Source organism: Sylvia atricapilla, chromosome 8 (genome assembly GCF_009819655.1).
Source record: "Sylvia atricapilla isolate bSylAtr1 chromosome 8, bSylAtr1.pri, whole genome shotgun sequence".
NCBI lineage: Eukaryota > Metazoa > Chordata > Aves > Passeriformes > Sylviidae > Sylvia > Sylvia atricapilla.
The window spans coordinates 14,086,676-14,103,555 of NC_089147.1; the positions used below are offsets into that span (position 1 = coordinate 14,086,676).

The window sequence follows — 16,880 nt, forward strand, 5'->3', positions numbered from 1 at the left end:
GAAGACTGCATAGTCAATCTTTTTCCACCCTCCCTTCTCTTTAGTTTTAATTTCTTTCCTTGCTACTCTTAGCAGGAAAATGGTACATACATATTCTGGTTTTTATCAGGATGTTTTACGGGATGATTTACTTTGTAGAGCTAACGCTGGTGAAATAAGAACAAGTGTGTAACAACCTCTGGATTAAGAAAGTTTTTCCACCCTTGCTTCAGTACTAAGGGTTTTCTTTCTTTGTTCTGGGATTTATTTTTTTCTAATTCTTCACTTCCTAGAGAGCCTTTAGGAAAAGAGAGATGTTTTACACATTATAAGTTTGTGGATTTTTTAAAAAATAAGATCTTTTTTCTTAATTCTTGTACTAACATCCAAAAAATGTTTTTCATTTTGAAGGTCACCAATAACATTTATAAGAGTTAAATATGTGGCGACTTTGTTTGTGAAGAGTATATCAGACATCTAAATACAACTGATATTGAAAATCTAATCTGATACATAGATAATACTGATTTCTAAAATACTGGAATCTTCTTTCTTTTCCTTTCTTCTAATTCTGTTATTCCTGCAACTTTTCCACTGGCTCTGCTCTTCAGCTGGTGTGAACTGTCAGACTCTGAAATACAGATGATGAAAATATAGAAACTGGAATTTAGCAGAGGCAGCCATGTTAATTTCTGTTCCATTTGAAATGCAGGAAAATATCATCTGCCAAATGGAAAAGGACAATCGGTGGGAAAAGAAATGTTCTTTTCAAGCTTCTAAGAGCAGTGACAATGGAGAGAAAAAATACTATAAAAAGTAGGCAGCTCCTTTTTCAAGATTTTGTTTTCAATGTATTCTGCATGATTAACTGTACATAGTTGCTCTTTTGGAGCCCTGAATGACTGAACACGACATCACAGGGCTTAAACTGCCTTTGCTGCATTGCACTTTGCATTTGGGGGGAAAAGGGCTCAGCTTTATGGCAGTTTTACCAGTCTCTAGTATAATTTTTGAATACATTCATACTTCCCTTATTTGCCTTTTTTAATGTCAAACATTGCACATAAGATGTTCTGCTGTTGCTATGCAACTGCTAAATCCAATATTTAATATTAATAAAACCCGAGTGGCATTAGCATCACTCAGAACAGTGGGCTAGCAAACTATGATCGTACAATATCCAAGCTGTAAAACTTGGCAGGGACTTGAGTGTGCAATTGCATGCATGGCAAACTATGGGGCATGAGTCACTGGCAGTTACTATTAAAAGATTGATGAGTTTGAGTAAAATTTCTGAAGTCTTTTGATTTTTATACATATATATATAAAATATAAGTTTTAAACAAAAAGGTAAAGAACAAGGTTGGTTAGTTATTTTCCTTGACGTTTCATTTCAGAGTCAAATTCTGAGGGTCACTACCCATATGTTAAAAACGTTATAAACTATTCAACGTTATAAACCTATGGGTCAATACCCTGATTTTCCTATTTTTCTTCTAGGTCAGGTTGGTCGGCCCTTTCCCACTGTTCCTGCCACTTCCTGAAGCCTGAATTGGCTTTTTTTGGAGGCAGTGCTACTTCTCTGCCTGACAAGGTGCTGTTCAATGGGATGCATTTCCAGTTTCTCTTCTTCCACCTTGTGTTCTGATTTCTCCCTATTTTTCTTCACTCTTAACACTGTTATTTCCCTTTTTTTTTTTTTTTTTTTTTTTTTTTCTGGTTTTTTGGTCCTTTCTGAGATTAGATTTTTAGTGTTGTATCTCAGCAATGCTTTAGCCATCTAAGTCATGTTGCAGGCTGCAAATTCTGTAGGATCCTGCATCTCATTGCTGAAGATGTTGGTGCACTGACACTCTTGCTTACACCCAGAGGGGTATAAGGCTGTTTGTCATTTACTTTTGAAGACTGCTCTCCAAAACATAACCTAGATATTAGACCTGGATGAAGTCAGAATGTTTTTAGAATTACTGCTCTTTTGAAGTGTAACAAACAGTTTCCTTCGTAGTACATGATAATTTAGATTTTGACTGATATCTTAAACATTGCTATTTTGGGTAGTTTATCTGTCCCTGATTCACCCATGCAAGTTTCTCTAAATTTAAGACCATATTTTTGTTTCTTAATTTGTTTTTTATTTTTTCTTCTGCCACTCAAAGACTCAAACAAGTAGGAGAAGCTAGAAGCCTCTAGCTACTTGCAGACCATTCTTAAACCTACAAAGCAAAAGTATTGGATGCGGGAGGGAAGGGCAGGCAATATAGTAAGCTATAGACTTGAATTTTTCTGGTCATTCCATTTTTATACATTTTTATAAGGTGGAATTTGTCTGTCACACTTAAAATAATCTTTGGATTTTTCATACTCACTCTGCTAATCTTCTCACAGTACTGGGTAGTTAATAGCTCTGTAGATTTTTTACTGCCAGCAGGGGGTTAGCTTAATATTGATTTAACTTTTCCAAATAATGGCAGTAATTTTGGTGCACGTTTTCCCTCTTCTGAAATAAACTCAAATTGATTAGATTTATTTTAAGTGAGGTATAAATTGTGGCATTGAAGTAAGTTGGACTGTGTGTGTCTTGGATGCAGATCTGTGATTGAAATTTCATTCCCTAGTGATACGGCAATGCTGAATCCCTCTCCTTTTAATTTTCTCTCCTCAAAACTGCAACTGTTCAGGAAATACTGATTCTGATGTTTACTGAAATTCAGAAAAGTAACTGAATGCCACTGAGATGGAAGAATGTGTTTTTTTAATTGGGAAAATGTATCTTCTTTCAGTTCGGATCTTAAATGAGAGTATTTTTATTTGTGTAGAAATTACTCGGTCATGTTGTAGAACCTGCAGCTTCCTATGCTCTTTTCAAAATGGTTTATTTCAATGTTGTAATGTTCTTTGTTTTTAACTGAGCTATTTAGAAAAGTACAGGAGTCAGTGGACTCTAGATTCTGCTGTGATTTATCAGTAGTTCAGTCATCACAATTGACCCATGTATCTTGTAATACTTGGAGAAAACATGTTGAGCTCTGTTCTTGGAACAGATAAATATAGAACTGCTATTGTGAATATTGTAGTGACGTACTAATCTAGAAAGCTAACAATTCTTTTATTTGCTTTTAGGGTTTGAAAGTATTCTAGAAGGCCTGTTTGGACCTGGATTATTAAAAGATCTCAGTTTGTTTAAAGGTATTCAATCTCTATGTTTGTATCTTGTTCTGCATTTCTAATGACAGAAGCAGCCTCAGCACTGCCTCTAGAAAATGTGTGTTACCGTGGTGATTTGTGCTTTTTTCCCCCCTCCCCCAGGCAGTGCTCACAGTTAGTTTCATATTGGCTAAAATTACTAATGAGTGTGCGTTCATCTTTATGTAGCTGGGAGTGTATTTTGCAGAGCTCAGAAAAACAGATTTGCTGTGCATAGATAAAATGTATATAGTTTGGTAATCTGGGGATTTAGAAAAATGGCCGAAATGAAGCCTGAATCCTCAGAATGCAGGCAAGAATGTTGTGAAACAGGTATTTAATTCAGCATTTCTCTTTTGGCTCCAGTTGTGTCATGGTTTATGAATATGAAGTAATTTGCTATTCTTCTGATTTACAGACTGTGAGCCTGAAGGTGTTTCTGATTGGTCTTTTGATGAAAATTGTCTTTTCTGCTGCCTGAGAAGAGAAAAAGTGAAGGTAACAATGCAGATGTGTGAAGCTAGTAGTTGTAGGGGAGGGACAAAAGGAGGGAGTATGCTGCTCCTAGTTAACTGAATATGGAAAATCTGCAACCTCCTACCCCTTTTCTCTCCTTTGGAAAAAGGTTTTCTGAATTAAAATATGCAAGTTAGTGAACAGACTTGCCTCTTTCTCTGCAATCTTTTCTTTGTAGTATGCAGGTGGTGGATTTCTTTTTTTTTTTTTTTCTCCCTGTGCATTAGCTTTTTCTGTTTGGTGTTCTTTATTTGTTTTGGGTTTTCTTGAGTTCTTTGTAAGAGATCTTATTGGGAATCATGAAACCATCCCCAAGGGAAGCAGACCGTGGCTTGTTCATGTTTACTACAGTCAGATGATGGGTTTATCTTCAGTATGGAAATGTGGTCCATTTTAACAATCTAGAATCTCGTTCAGTCTCTTGGAATCTCCTTCCCTTAAAAAAAACTTAATTTACTGGAATTTGTAACTACTGCTTCTTCTGCACAATGTAAGACAACACCAGAATGGATCTCTATCAACTTAGAGATGAAACAAAAGCACTCTTTCCTCTGCAGCGGTTAACATGTAGCTGCATGGCTTGTCCATAAAGGAAGTACCTTGTTGACACTGATACTTCCCATGCTGCCAGTTCATGTGTGGTTTTGTAGTACAGTTTTTTTTAAAGCATAGGAGGAGGTTTAGGAATGCTTGCATTTAGAACAGATGTAAGTCATAGTTATTTCATTAAGACTGACAGCAGGTAACGTGTGTATGCGTCTTGTGTAAGGAGTTGTGTCTTTTTTCTTACCTCATCTCATAAAAAGACAGAATCCAGTGTTAAGCACAGCTCTAGTTACGCCATTAATTTGATTCAGAAATTCATTTTGTGGTGGGTGAGAGACTGGTTGTAATGTGGGACAATGTGACAGTGTATGGGTAGGTATTCAAAAAGGCAGTCTGACTGCATTACAGCCTCTATCAGTTCTGTTGGGTTTGGGTATTTTGGCTTTTTGATTTGTATTTTTTTGTTCATTTTGATTTTGAGGGAATAATATGTCTCCTTTCAGGTCTTGGGTTTTTTGTATGTCATCTGAGAAGTGGTAGGATGGGAGTGTTTCCTTTCCCCTGTGGGTGCAGCAGATTGCTGCCCTGCTGGCACTGATGTCATTAGCTTGCAGTACACAGTTGAATATGATTCTTTCATAAGAGCCTTCAAATAGTGTGAATTTGACAACATCTTAACTGGGATCATAATACCAGAGACCAAATTGTTAGAAAAAAGTTTGTGACCTAATTTGGTATTTAGCTAAATAATGGACAGTCTTTAGCTAATTTATTCAACTAAATTAAGAATGGTACTAGTTTATTTGACATCTCTTCCATTGAACATCTGGACTGATCTATAACTCTTTAGGGAGTGGAGTCACAGGCTGTTCATATGCATCCTCTCAGCTTATTTGGAAAGGAACTGGGCAGGATGGGATGGTTTGGGTTGGTGCTTCTATAGTGCTGAGTTACAGAATGAAAAGGTGTGTCATTGATGCTGTAGCTGGGAGCAGGATAGCCACAAGCCATGCATTATGATAGCGTGTGGCTGGCTTGTTTTTTGGTGGGTTTTTTTTTTTTTTGAGTACATAATTACCAGTACCTCCTTTTGGATTAGATGAATAATTAATCAATGCACTTGATTTTTACCTGTAAGTGATATGTAGGCACCTAGTGTAACAAGTTGAAAACTTGAAAATATTTTCAGGGTTTCTTTCTGGATTTCATTTGCCTGTAACTTAGGAGACCAGTATTTGTGCATAAGTAAAAATGAGTTCTGGACTGTAGGATCAGAATTGAAGGCCAGTATTAGTTTATTGGCAGAGCTGCTTAAAGGGTAAAAATCTACATTAGCTCTCCCACTCTTTCAGTGATAGTTGTTACTACTTTCACAGGCAGTCAGGTTCAATTACATGACTTCTTCAAAGGATGGAAAACCATCTGCTGAAGTATTCTAAAAAGATAAATTTATTTGCTAAATTTATTTGCAGCAGTAGTTCTAATTGCAGATACTGAGCAAATACCTGCATTTTTTGGCAAGACAGGTTTTGGTAGAGAAATGGACTTAAATGTCTTCATTTGAAAGAGATAATAAAATACAAAGTAGAGAGCCAGCATCTTCCAAGACATACTTTTTTCCCAAATCCAAAGGGTTATGTGCAGTAATGTGGAACTTTTGGAAACTGGGTTTTTACTTTTCATCACAGAATGCAGAATACACAGCTGTTTCTGTGTGGTGTGATAAGAGAATAACTGGTTACCTAAGGTGCTGCTGCCAGGTTATTAACGTTGGTGCCTGTGTGCAGAAATGGACAGGGTACTTTGAAAGACAAAAAAAAAAAAAAAAAGTTAGGAGCTTTGGCTACCTACATGTGATGAGTGAAAGATTGGGTTCTATGGGACCAATCTGACAAATTCACATTTGGATAATCTCCAATTGTGGTTATTCTCTATTGCTTGTGGTCTTTTATCACTTTTCCTTCTAAAAAGTTGTGGTACAGCACAGGCCCATCAGTTTAGATGGATTGAACTTGAGGTGTACTAGCCTTATCTCTCTTTAATTATGATTCCTTATTTTTCTGTGTGGTTTGTTAAGTAATCTGACTGAGCCATCATTACAGAAGAGCTCTTTGGCTCCACATAGGATGTTTGTGTCAAACGAAGTAGTTAGTCTCTAGTGTCATTTGCTCATAGTTGGAGCTCAAGCCTAGTTTAAGAATGGCCAGAAGAAAGGAGATACTGGAAAATGAGTCCTTGAAGAGTATTCAGTTGGGTATATTTATGTGGAAAACACTATTGTCTATAGTGACATAAAGCATTCATGTGTATTAAGAGAAAAAAGGAACACACACACACACGGATACACAATTAGTTGGTGAGACCAGAACAAGAAGGATAATACTCCTAAGAACATTAACTATTTTATAGATATATTTAAGCTACAAAAATAGCAAGAGAGAAAATGACTTTTAGGAGCCTTTTGTAGATTCATGGGCTGTTGATGCCAGAAGATTAATCCTGGTCTGGAAAGTTCTCTAAAATACCTGGGCTTCAGTGAAAGGGCTTCTCACAATTCTTTAATTTGTGAAGAAGTGTGGTGAGATACAGCATTTGAACAAATTATTTTAAAATTCAGAATTACTATAATAGGATTTGTGTATTTTTAAAAGCTTATAATTATTTTACACAAATCTGGTGGCCTTTGACTATGGAGGAACATAAGCAATAAGATATAAACTGTGATAAATGTCTGAATAATTCTAAAGCAAAGTTATCACTCATCTAAAGCATTAACTTGTAGAATGATTGGAGATGGCAAAGGAAATATCTGAAAATGAGTTGAAGTTGCAGAACTCTTATAATTTTTAATGGCTCTGGGATGTGTTTAAAGTGTGTACAGAGATCCTTAAGCATGCAGGAATATGCTCTAAAACATTTTGAATGGATTTCATCACTTAAAGAACTCAAGTGTTTAGACTGTCAATATTGTATTGTGTCATTTTAAAATAATTCGATACGGAGGCTAAAACTTGAAAAGGTTGGTTGTGATAATCTCCAGATGTGTTTAGTAGTAATGCAGGGTTGAGCTTTGCTTGTGCATCAGTGTTAATGTAAGCATACTGTGGTTCCACACCACAATATGCTTACATTTATATTCCACTGATATATTTCTTCTCCCCCTGCTATAGGTAATAAATGGTAGGCAATAGCTATGGATCAGTCAAATTGTTTTGAATTAGATAAATATGGCATCAGTCATCTTACTATAAAAATATGTATGTTCAGTTAAAACTGATTAAACCATCTGAATTTTTGTTAATACTAAGCTGGGAACAGTTGTAGATGCTTTAAAGGATATGCTGAGAATTGAAAATTATCTTGATATATTTGAAAAACAGCACAGACAGACTTGTTTTAAGACAGTTTACAGATGTCTTAAAAGTGATAGGATTGTAAAAGTAGTAAACGATTCCAACAGGGGACTGTTTCAAGAGAAGAATTTGTTTTAATACCTGGAGAGGAAAACCTAAATGCTGGTGTAGCCTCAAATGACTGTAGCATTTTGAGACATGTAAACAAACTGAATAGCACTGAAAGGAAGGCAACAAGAATGATACTTTCTTGCAGGTAGAAGGAAAGGAGTCTCTGGTGCCCTTAAAGCTTGTCTACAGAAAATTGTTCTCCTTTGTGAAGGCTATGAGTTAAAAAGACTCTACAGTCTTAAGGAAAAAAAAAAAGTATTGGAGAAGACAACCTGGGGATGTTGAAACATTCCTTGCTTACTCAGTGTTCCTGATTTTTTCTTGAGATAGGGTGAGAGGCTGGATTTTATCCCTAGGGTCCATGGGTTGACAGTCAGCCATGGATGGTCTGTGGGCAGCCTCCCTCCTTTTTCTCCCTGAAGATGGATAGGAATTACCTCATCCTGTTCTAGCTTGTGGGCTCTTCCCATTCCATCTGTGTGTGTGCTATGGCTTAAACATGAAACTGCTGTCTGCACATCTATGCAACAACAGCCTGCATCATACAGTTCTCTTCATGTCAGCAGTTTAGCATTTGCAATTGCTGTATCAACATTTCCTACAAGGAGGCTCTCAGTGAGCATCCATCCCTAGTGCTGACGAGGCTGGGCTGCTTAGGATTAGGTGGTCTCACAAGGTCACACATTGACCTTGCATTTTTAAAACTGAGCTCTGTATTTCTAAGGCTCTTTGACTTAATTACATCATTATACTGTTTGTCTTAACATACAAGAAGAGCCTTAGCCCTCAGGGAGCATGTGCAAACCACTCCAGGTATCTTTCTCTGAAGGTGTATTGTTCAATATAGCGATACTGCATGTTCACTGGTGGATTCCAGGAATGCTCTGGGTTGTGCTTCCCACCTGAAGAGAAGCACAAAGAATAGAAAGAATCCTGTGTTATAAATAATACATAAAAGTAACTGAATATAAATACCCTGAAAAAAATGCCCAGTGAAAATGCTCTCTAGATATTATTGGGTTTTTCTTCTTCCTACTACCTGCACGTTGCTACTGAAAACTTTGATGTGATTTAGGACTGTAGAATGAGTGGGTAAACATGAAATTAGTTGTTCTACATAATGGTTTTGGGAAGAAATGCTGGCAAATGTGAAAAAAAATACCAAAACAAACCAACAACAAACAACCCCCCACAAAAAAGTCAGCAACTCCCTACCCTAGCCAATAAAACCCCAAAACCAAACCAAACCAAAAAACAAAAAAACCAACAGAAGCCAACCAAACCGGACACTCCCAAATCAAAAAGAAACATCTCACTTTTGGAAGTTGAATAGCAATCACAATCAAATACTTGGTGTGAAAGCTTGAATTTTCCTTCTAGGATGAAAAAAAACTTCAGATCCCTGGAAAAATTATGGTTCAATGGAGAACTATTTCCACTATATTTTGTCTCGTGCAATCAGTGGTGTGCTGAAGATTCCTGAAGACTTTTTTTTTCCTAAGTGCAAGGTTAAATTTGACTTTTACATAACTATATTTCTTTATGTTTTGATGTCCTAGCATGGACGCTGATAAGAACCATACATGTAAGGAGATGCTCCTTAGTTCAGGGGGTATAAACTAAGCATTGCCATTTTCTTGCCGCTATTCCACTTCTCTCCTGAATGCAGATCAAGAGATCCTTTACTGAGCTGCTCACCAGCATTAGCCACTTAGAATTTTTTTCTTCTGGCTGATCCATTTTTCTTCATTCCTTCTCTATGTAGCAAGTGTAAAGCTTTAGTTAGCTTCAGTTGATTAAATTGTACTGTTCTTACATTGCCTTTATATGAATAATGTAAAATCCATTCCTTTATGGTGAGGCAGGGTGCTACTGGACTCTGTTTCCACTGAGTTATATCTTTGATATAGTTTAAAATAAAAGTGAGAGGAGAGGGCCAGTAAAGAGATTTTTCTCCTGAGCAAGAGCAAGGCATTAAACTGAAAGAAATGAGCAAAGGTGTCTGCATCTGGGGGTGAAACCTAAGCATTTAGATTCTGTATTTTTGTAACCTTGTCTTCTAGTTTCTCGGATGTATTTAGAATGAATGATGTATCCTGGCATCTCACAGGCTTAATTATCCTAGTTTGAATATATTCCTGAGATTACTCAGCTGCTTCAAATTGTGAGAATGTATTTTATTTCATTGTAGGTGTTGTAACAGCTAACTTAAATATATTTCACTTAAAAGTAGCTGCTAGACTTTGAGTCTCTTCACAAAAAGTCCCGGTTGTTGATAATGCTTGGTCATTTTTTGCTTAGTTTGCATGTTGGATGTGTAGAGTGGAGAACCATGTATATTTTGCCTTCAACAATTATTTTTTGGATCTAAAAATAATAGCCAAAGAACAAGTGCTAGATATGAGATTTGCAGCCAAATGCTGTAAAATATCTAAGTTTTCTTCTTATCATGGACTTTTATTTTCCTGTGTTGTTGGCAGATCTTACAGGCTTATGCTGCATTTATGTCTTGGGTTGCAGTATAAGGTGTCACTAAAATATGTATTCTGCCACCACCTATATCATCTTCTCATGAAGTGTTAGTGGTGGGTCCTTTGTAACATCTGCATTCCCCAGCTGTGAGTTGGGTGTAGTGTTCTCTTTGTTACACCCAGCCTAAGGGTCGTCATCTCCGCTAACGTGCCATCAAGGACTCCCCAAAATACCCTATGTCTCATAGGGTTACATCATTCCATTGTAAAATTTCCTGCCCTGAGGGAGGTACTGAACATTCCTGCCTGGATTTGAGGGTGTATGATCTCGAGGTTTGGGGACTTGGGGGATCCACTACTGGACCTCCAGATAAGGACCCCAGACGTTTCTACAGGACCACTGCTCTGACAAGTCCACATCTATTGTTTCAATGGGACTGCAACCACCATTTAATCAGACTGCCACCACCACCCAGACCAACAGAGTGCCCAGTTGTACTCTGTCAGTTTAAGCCCGTGTTTGTGTGCTGTTGCCTTTATTGTAACTTTCCTATTAAATTGTAGCTCCATCTGGAAATCACTGGCAAGGTATTTCTCTGGGGTTAATTCCTCCCACTGGTTTACCTTTAAACCAGTGCATATTTTGGCACCTAAATGTGCGGCATTCTCTCAGGATGTGCGGCATCCTGAGAGAAGTCAGAATTGCAGTTTTGCATTGTATTACAGAAACTGCCTATGATGCTTGACATGTTTACATGGATGTTGTACCTTGCTGTCTATATTTTTCTGCACATGGGGAACTATTTGCCAGTTGTGATGCTCCTTTGGAGGGAGACCAGGCAATGGTATGAAAATTGCTTTGTTAGTTTATTTCTATTGCATGATAACATCAGAGGCAATGAAACTCTTTTGCTCATCTGTCCTGATCTGGTCTGCTGCCTCTGGGGCCTCGTTAATAATTACACCCAACAAATGGGAAGAATAGTAGAGAATGCTGTGTTGGGCCTGAAAGGCTGGAAGAAACCAGTTTTTGAGAATATTGAGTTCTGTCTGGATGTCAAGGACAGCACAATCTTGTTAGTTTTGCTTTGTCTTCTCTGTACGGCCTACACTGTGTATACCATGCTTGGAGTCAGGACCAAGCTTGGTGCGGTTCAGCATATTCAAGAGGAGGAGAAGAAAAGAAGCAAATCAGCAGGCACCGTGTCCACACAAACTGTCACTGAGCCATGACAGCCTATGTCAGTAGCAGTTACCCCTCTTCATAAAAGGAAATTGAAAAGCAAATCAATCTGCATAGTGACTGATGAGGAGGCAGCAGGACCTTCATGCCCCATAGAAGAGATAGGGCCAGAGATCATCACTCGGTGTCTATCCCTGGATGAGCTGTGGAGGGAGTGCACCTGCCAGGGAAACGAGTCCGTTCTGAACTGGCTGCTCCACACTGGGATGCTGCAGCTAATGACACCATTCTGAAAGGATGTGCGGCTGGGGCAACTGGGATCACTGTCCCAGGATGTGGTCATTGACCGGGGGATCAGGGAAACCCAGGAAACTCATCCTCTGGCAGTGGCTACTGCCATGTTTAAGGAATAGATACCTTTGTAAAGAGGATGTCTATGTGCAACAAGGAATATGGAGCACAATGGAACAAAGTATCCAATGCCTAAGGGAATTGGCTGTGCTGGAGATCATGTTTCTTGGAAGATGAGAGATTCCCTAAGACTCCAGACAGTTTCCAGTGCACATCACAGATGTGGTTGAAATTTGCATGGCTTGGGCCAGAAATATACTCCCACTACTTAGCAATGCCACAGTGGAAGGAAGGAGAGCACAAGGTGGATGCATTGGTCAACAAACTAAGAATTTACAAGGATGCTGTCACTGCCCTGTTATGCACTCATGTCTCATCTCTGGAAACAAAGCTGGCTGAGCATGTCTGGAGCTTGGAAGAAAAGATAGAAGAGAGCCACCAGAAACTGAGAAAGGAGCTTAACGAATTTACCACATCTCGCCAGAATCAAGAAGACTCTCTGCCATTAGGACCAGGTGTCCCCCAGCCAAGGAGAGTGAATACACTCTGGTTTTTACTTCAGGAAGTTAAGGGCAAATTTGAGAAGAAACCTCCAAATGGGGCTCCTCTGGAGAAGCAAACCCAATGGCCCCTCCCCAAATTGGTCCAGAAAAAAAAAAACTCCTTAGAGTTTTATTAACTCTAAAAACTATTTATTTAACAAAAAAAGTGCCCACAAGCACAAAAAGTGAATAATATGAAACAATAAAACCTCTTGTTGTGTTGAAGTGAGATGGCAAATTGAGAAAGTCTTTGCTGTGGGTGTGGCTCAGCTCTCTCAATCTCTTATCAGTCTCAGTCCCTCCGGTGCTGCTGGAAGATGCTATCCTGGGCCCTGGTGGGCTGCAGGTGCAAGCTCCCAGTGCTCTTCTGTTTTTTTCAGTCCAGAGCAGGTTTAAGGAGTCCCAAGAAAAAGGAACAAACAGTTCAGAAAGTTTCTCTGCCTCAACTAGCTAAACTACCTAAAAGCACAGGAGATCTCTGTTGCACTGTCTATCCGAGCTTCAGACAAACACACTCCAGGAGAAGAATGCATAGGAGTGAGAGCGGTTTCTCAAAACAAACTCCATAATTCTCCTTCTCCCTGCTTCACTCAGAACCAGTCTGAAAGGTACAGAACACAATATTCAACATAAACAGAACAGACAATTGGGGATACAAGCATCATAAAGTCACCCTAGGACAAGGAGCATGGAGAAGACATGAAGTGGGATGGAAAACCCACCTCTTCCTTAGCCACTCGGGTACGTAAACTAAAAGGAGGAACGACGACTGCAAGAAGCTTATCTAGGGTCAGTGCTGCTCTGGTCTCTCATAGACAGGACTCCAGGTGGTAAAGGAATAATTATATGACCGACCCTCTTGAACAGACCTCAAGGTTATATTTAGGATGAGGAGAGCAATGTGTACCATGACCGGCATTAGAGGAGCCCTGGCTCTAGCCAGGTAGAGGAAAGGGACAATTGGATCTATTGGATTGTGTGGATCCGATGGCCTGGCACGTCTGACCCACAAAGGTTTATGGCTTTGGTTGGCACCAGCGCACAGTGTACCCTGATGTCATCAAGGTATATGGGAGCAGAATCCATTTCCATTTCTGAGGTGACAGGGAGATCTCAGCAGCTGGCTGTATTGGACACTGAAGTGGGCTTGACTGGGAAGGAGTGGCAGAAACTTAGAATAGCTGCTCTAGAGGCAGAGGAAATCAGATAACTGAATACCCCGTCTGGTCTCTCAGACAGCCCCTCTGTTGTGGGACTGCTAAGAGTTGAAGAACAACAGATACCAATCACCACAGCAACAGTGCACTATCGGCAATACCGCACTAACCAAGACTCTGATTCCTATCCATAAGATGATTCATGGACTGGAAAGCGCAGCAGTTCCAAGGGGTGGTCAGCAAGACTCATTCACCCATTAGCCGCCCTATAGGGCAAGTGTGTAAGTCCAGTGAAGAATGGAGTCTGATGATGGATTACCGTGGCCTGAACTAAATCATGCCACCACTGGGTGCTTCTGTACTGGACATGCTGGATTTTCAGTATGAGCTAAAGTCCAAGGCAGCAAAGTGGCATGTGACCGTTGACATTGCCAGTGATTTTTCTCTCTTCCTTTGGCAGCAAAGTGCAAGCCCCAGTTTGCCTTCACATGGAGGGGCATGGAATATACTTGGAATCAACTGCCCTAGGGGTGGAAGCAGAGTTCCACCATCTGCCATGGACTGATCCAGACTGTACTGGAAAAGGGTAAGGCGCCAGAACATCTGCAGTACATTGATGACATCATCATTTGGGGTAACACAGCTGGGGGAGTCTGAGAAAGGAGAGATTATCCAGATTCTGCAGAAAGCTTGCCATTAAACAAAGTAAGGTTAAGGGACCTAGTCAAGAAATTCAGTTTTTAGGAGTAAAGTGACATTGCCAGATTTCAATGGAAGTGATTAGCAAAGTAACAGCTATGTCTCCACCAACCAACAAGAAATAAACACAGGCCTTCCTGGGTGCTGTGGGCTTTTGGAGGATGCATATCCCAGAGTACAGTACAATTGTAAGCCCCCTCAATCTCATGACAGAAAAATTATTGCCAGTGTGGCCCTGAGCAATAAGCTTTTGAACAAATCAAACAGGATTTGCCCATGCAGTAGCCCTTTGGCCAGTGAGAACTGTGCAGGATGTAAGAAATGTGCTCTGCACTGTGGCCGGAGAGAATGGTCCTTCCTGGAGCCTCTGGCAGAGACCTGAGGAGACCCAAGGATGACCGCTGGAGTTCTGGAGTCAGGATACAAAGGATCTGAGGCCAGCTATATCCCAACTGATAAAGAGATTCTTGCTGCCTACAAAAGAGTTCAAGCCACCTCAGAAGTGATTGGCATTGAAGCACAGCTGCTTCTGTTACCCTGACTACCAGTGCTGGGCTGGGTGTTCAAAGGGAAGTTTCCTTCTACACATCATTTCACTGATGCCATGTGGAGCAATTGGATTGCAGTGATCACACAGCAAGCCTAGATGGGAAATCCTCATCACCCTGGGATTCTGGAAATTACAACAAACTGGCCTGAAGGCGAGAGTTTTGGACTACCTTCTGAAGAAGAAGAGGAGCAGGTGACATGCTGAGAAGGCCCCACCACATAACCAACTACCAGAGAAAGAAAAGCAATAACGCCCTCTTCACCAATGGTTCCTGTCAAATTGTAGGAACAAACCAGAAATGGAAACCTGCTCTAAGGACCCCCACACAGAAAGCTGCAGAAGCTACTTCAGGACAAGGTAGATGAAGTCAAATGGCAGAGGTTAAAGCCACCCAGCTGGCTTTGAATATTGCTGAATGGGAGAAGTGGCCGAGACTCTATCTCTATACTGACTTGTGGATGGTAGCTAATGCTCCGTGAGGATGGCTGGATCAGTGGAGAAAGGCCAAATGGCAGCACAGAGGGAAACCCGTCTGGGCTGCTGAGATCTGGCAAGACGTAGCTGACTGTGAATCTTCATCATGTCATTGTATGTGTACCCAAAAGTCGGGCTAATGAAGTAAAAACAAGCTGATGGATTGAGCTGCCAAGATTTAAGTATCTCAGGTGGAGATACTTTAGTATCTCGACTGGTAGCACAAAGAGGAATTACTTCTAGCTTGTTAAGCCCTCGATGCCTCCAGTCATCAGGAAAGAGATGGGACATATTGACGGGCCTGTGACTGTGGGGTGGACTTAAACATGGACAGTATCTCACTGGTCATCCATGACTGCGAGACATGTGCTGCAATCAAGCAGGCCAAGCGGATGAAGCCTCTATGGTATGGTGGACAGTGGTCAAAGTATGGGTATGGGGAAGCATGGCAAATTGACTACATTACCCTTCCCCAAACCCGCCATGGCAATTGCTATGTGCTGACCATGGAAGGAGCAGCCACTAGATTTCTGGAGACTTACCCTGTGCCTCATGCCACTGCCTGGCAAACCATCTTGGGCCTGGAAAAGCAAGTCTGGTGGAGATATGGCACCCCTGAAAGAGCTGAGTCTGACAATGAGGCTCCTTTCAAGAACAACCTTATAAACCCCTGGGCTAGGGAACATGGCATTGACTGGGTGTACCATATTCCTTACCATGAACCCCCTACTGGGAAAGTTGAATGGTGCAATGGACTGATAAAAACCACCCAGAAGGCATTGGGCAGGGAACCTTTGAAAACTGGGAGCTGCATTTAGCAAAGACCACCTGGTTGGTCAACACACGAAGCTCCATCAATCGAGCTGGTCCAGCCCAGTCAGAACCCTTGCAGACTGTTGATGGAAATAAAATTTTTGTGGTACACATGAAAGGTATGTTAGGAAAGATAGTTTGGATTAATCCCACCTCAGGCAAAGGCAAATCCGTCCATGGGATTGTTATTGCTCAAGGACCGGGTTACACTTGGTGGATAATGCAGAAAGATTGGGAAACCTATTGTGTACCTCAATGGGACCTAATTTTAAGTGGGAATGGTGTGTAATGTTTCACTGTATATGTGTATATATGTAGAGAGAGAGTTAAAGAAGGGTATTAATTTGGGAATGATGTAGATGGTGTAAAATAAGGGGTGGATAATGTCTTGGGTTACAATATAAGGTGTCACCAAAATATGTATTCTACCACCACCTACATCATCTTCTCATGAAGTGTTAGTGGTGGGTCCTTTGTAACATCTGCATTCCCCAGCTGTGAGTTGGGTGTAGTGTTCTCTTTGTTACACCCAGCCTAAGGGTCGTCATCTCCGCTAATGTGCCATCAAGGACTCCCCAAAATACCCTATGTCTCATAGGGTTACATCATTCCATTGTAAAATTTCCTGCCCTGAGGGAGGTACTGAACATTCCTGCCTGGATTTGAGGGTGTATGATCTCGAGGTTTGGGGACTTGGGGGATCCACTACTGGACCTCCAGATAAGGACCCCAGACGTTTCTACAGGACCACTGCTCTGACAAGTCCACATCCATTGTTTCAATGGGACTGCAACCACCATTTAATCGGACTGCCACCACCACCCAGACCAACAGAGTGCCCAGTTGTACTCTGTCTTTGTCAGTTTAAGCCCGTGTTTGTGTGCTGTTGCCTTTATTGTAACTTTCCTATTAAATTGTAGCTCCATCTGGAAATCACTGGCAAGGTATTTCT

The 16,880-nt window shown here is 40.5% G+C and overlaps 1 protein-coding gene across 2 annotated transcripts in view; it reads left to right on the top strand.

Moving 5' to 3' along the window:
* The first annotated feature begins 1,496 nt into the window (after positions 1-1,496).
* The window catches only part of LCOR (ligand dependent nuclear receptor corepressor), a 59,738-nt gene continuing 44,354 nt past the window's right edge, over positions 1,497-16,880 (top strand). For both annotated transcript variants that reach the window (XM_066323706.1, XM_066323709.1), the window contains exons 1-3: positions 1,497-1,573; positions 3,100-3,165; positions 3,581-3,660. The gene's annotated coding sequence lies outside the window, so the exon portion shown is untranslated. The remainder of the gene's footprint in view (positions 1,574-3,099; positions 3,166-3,580; positions 3,661-16,880) is intronic.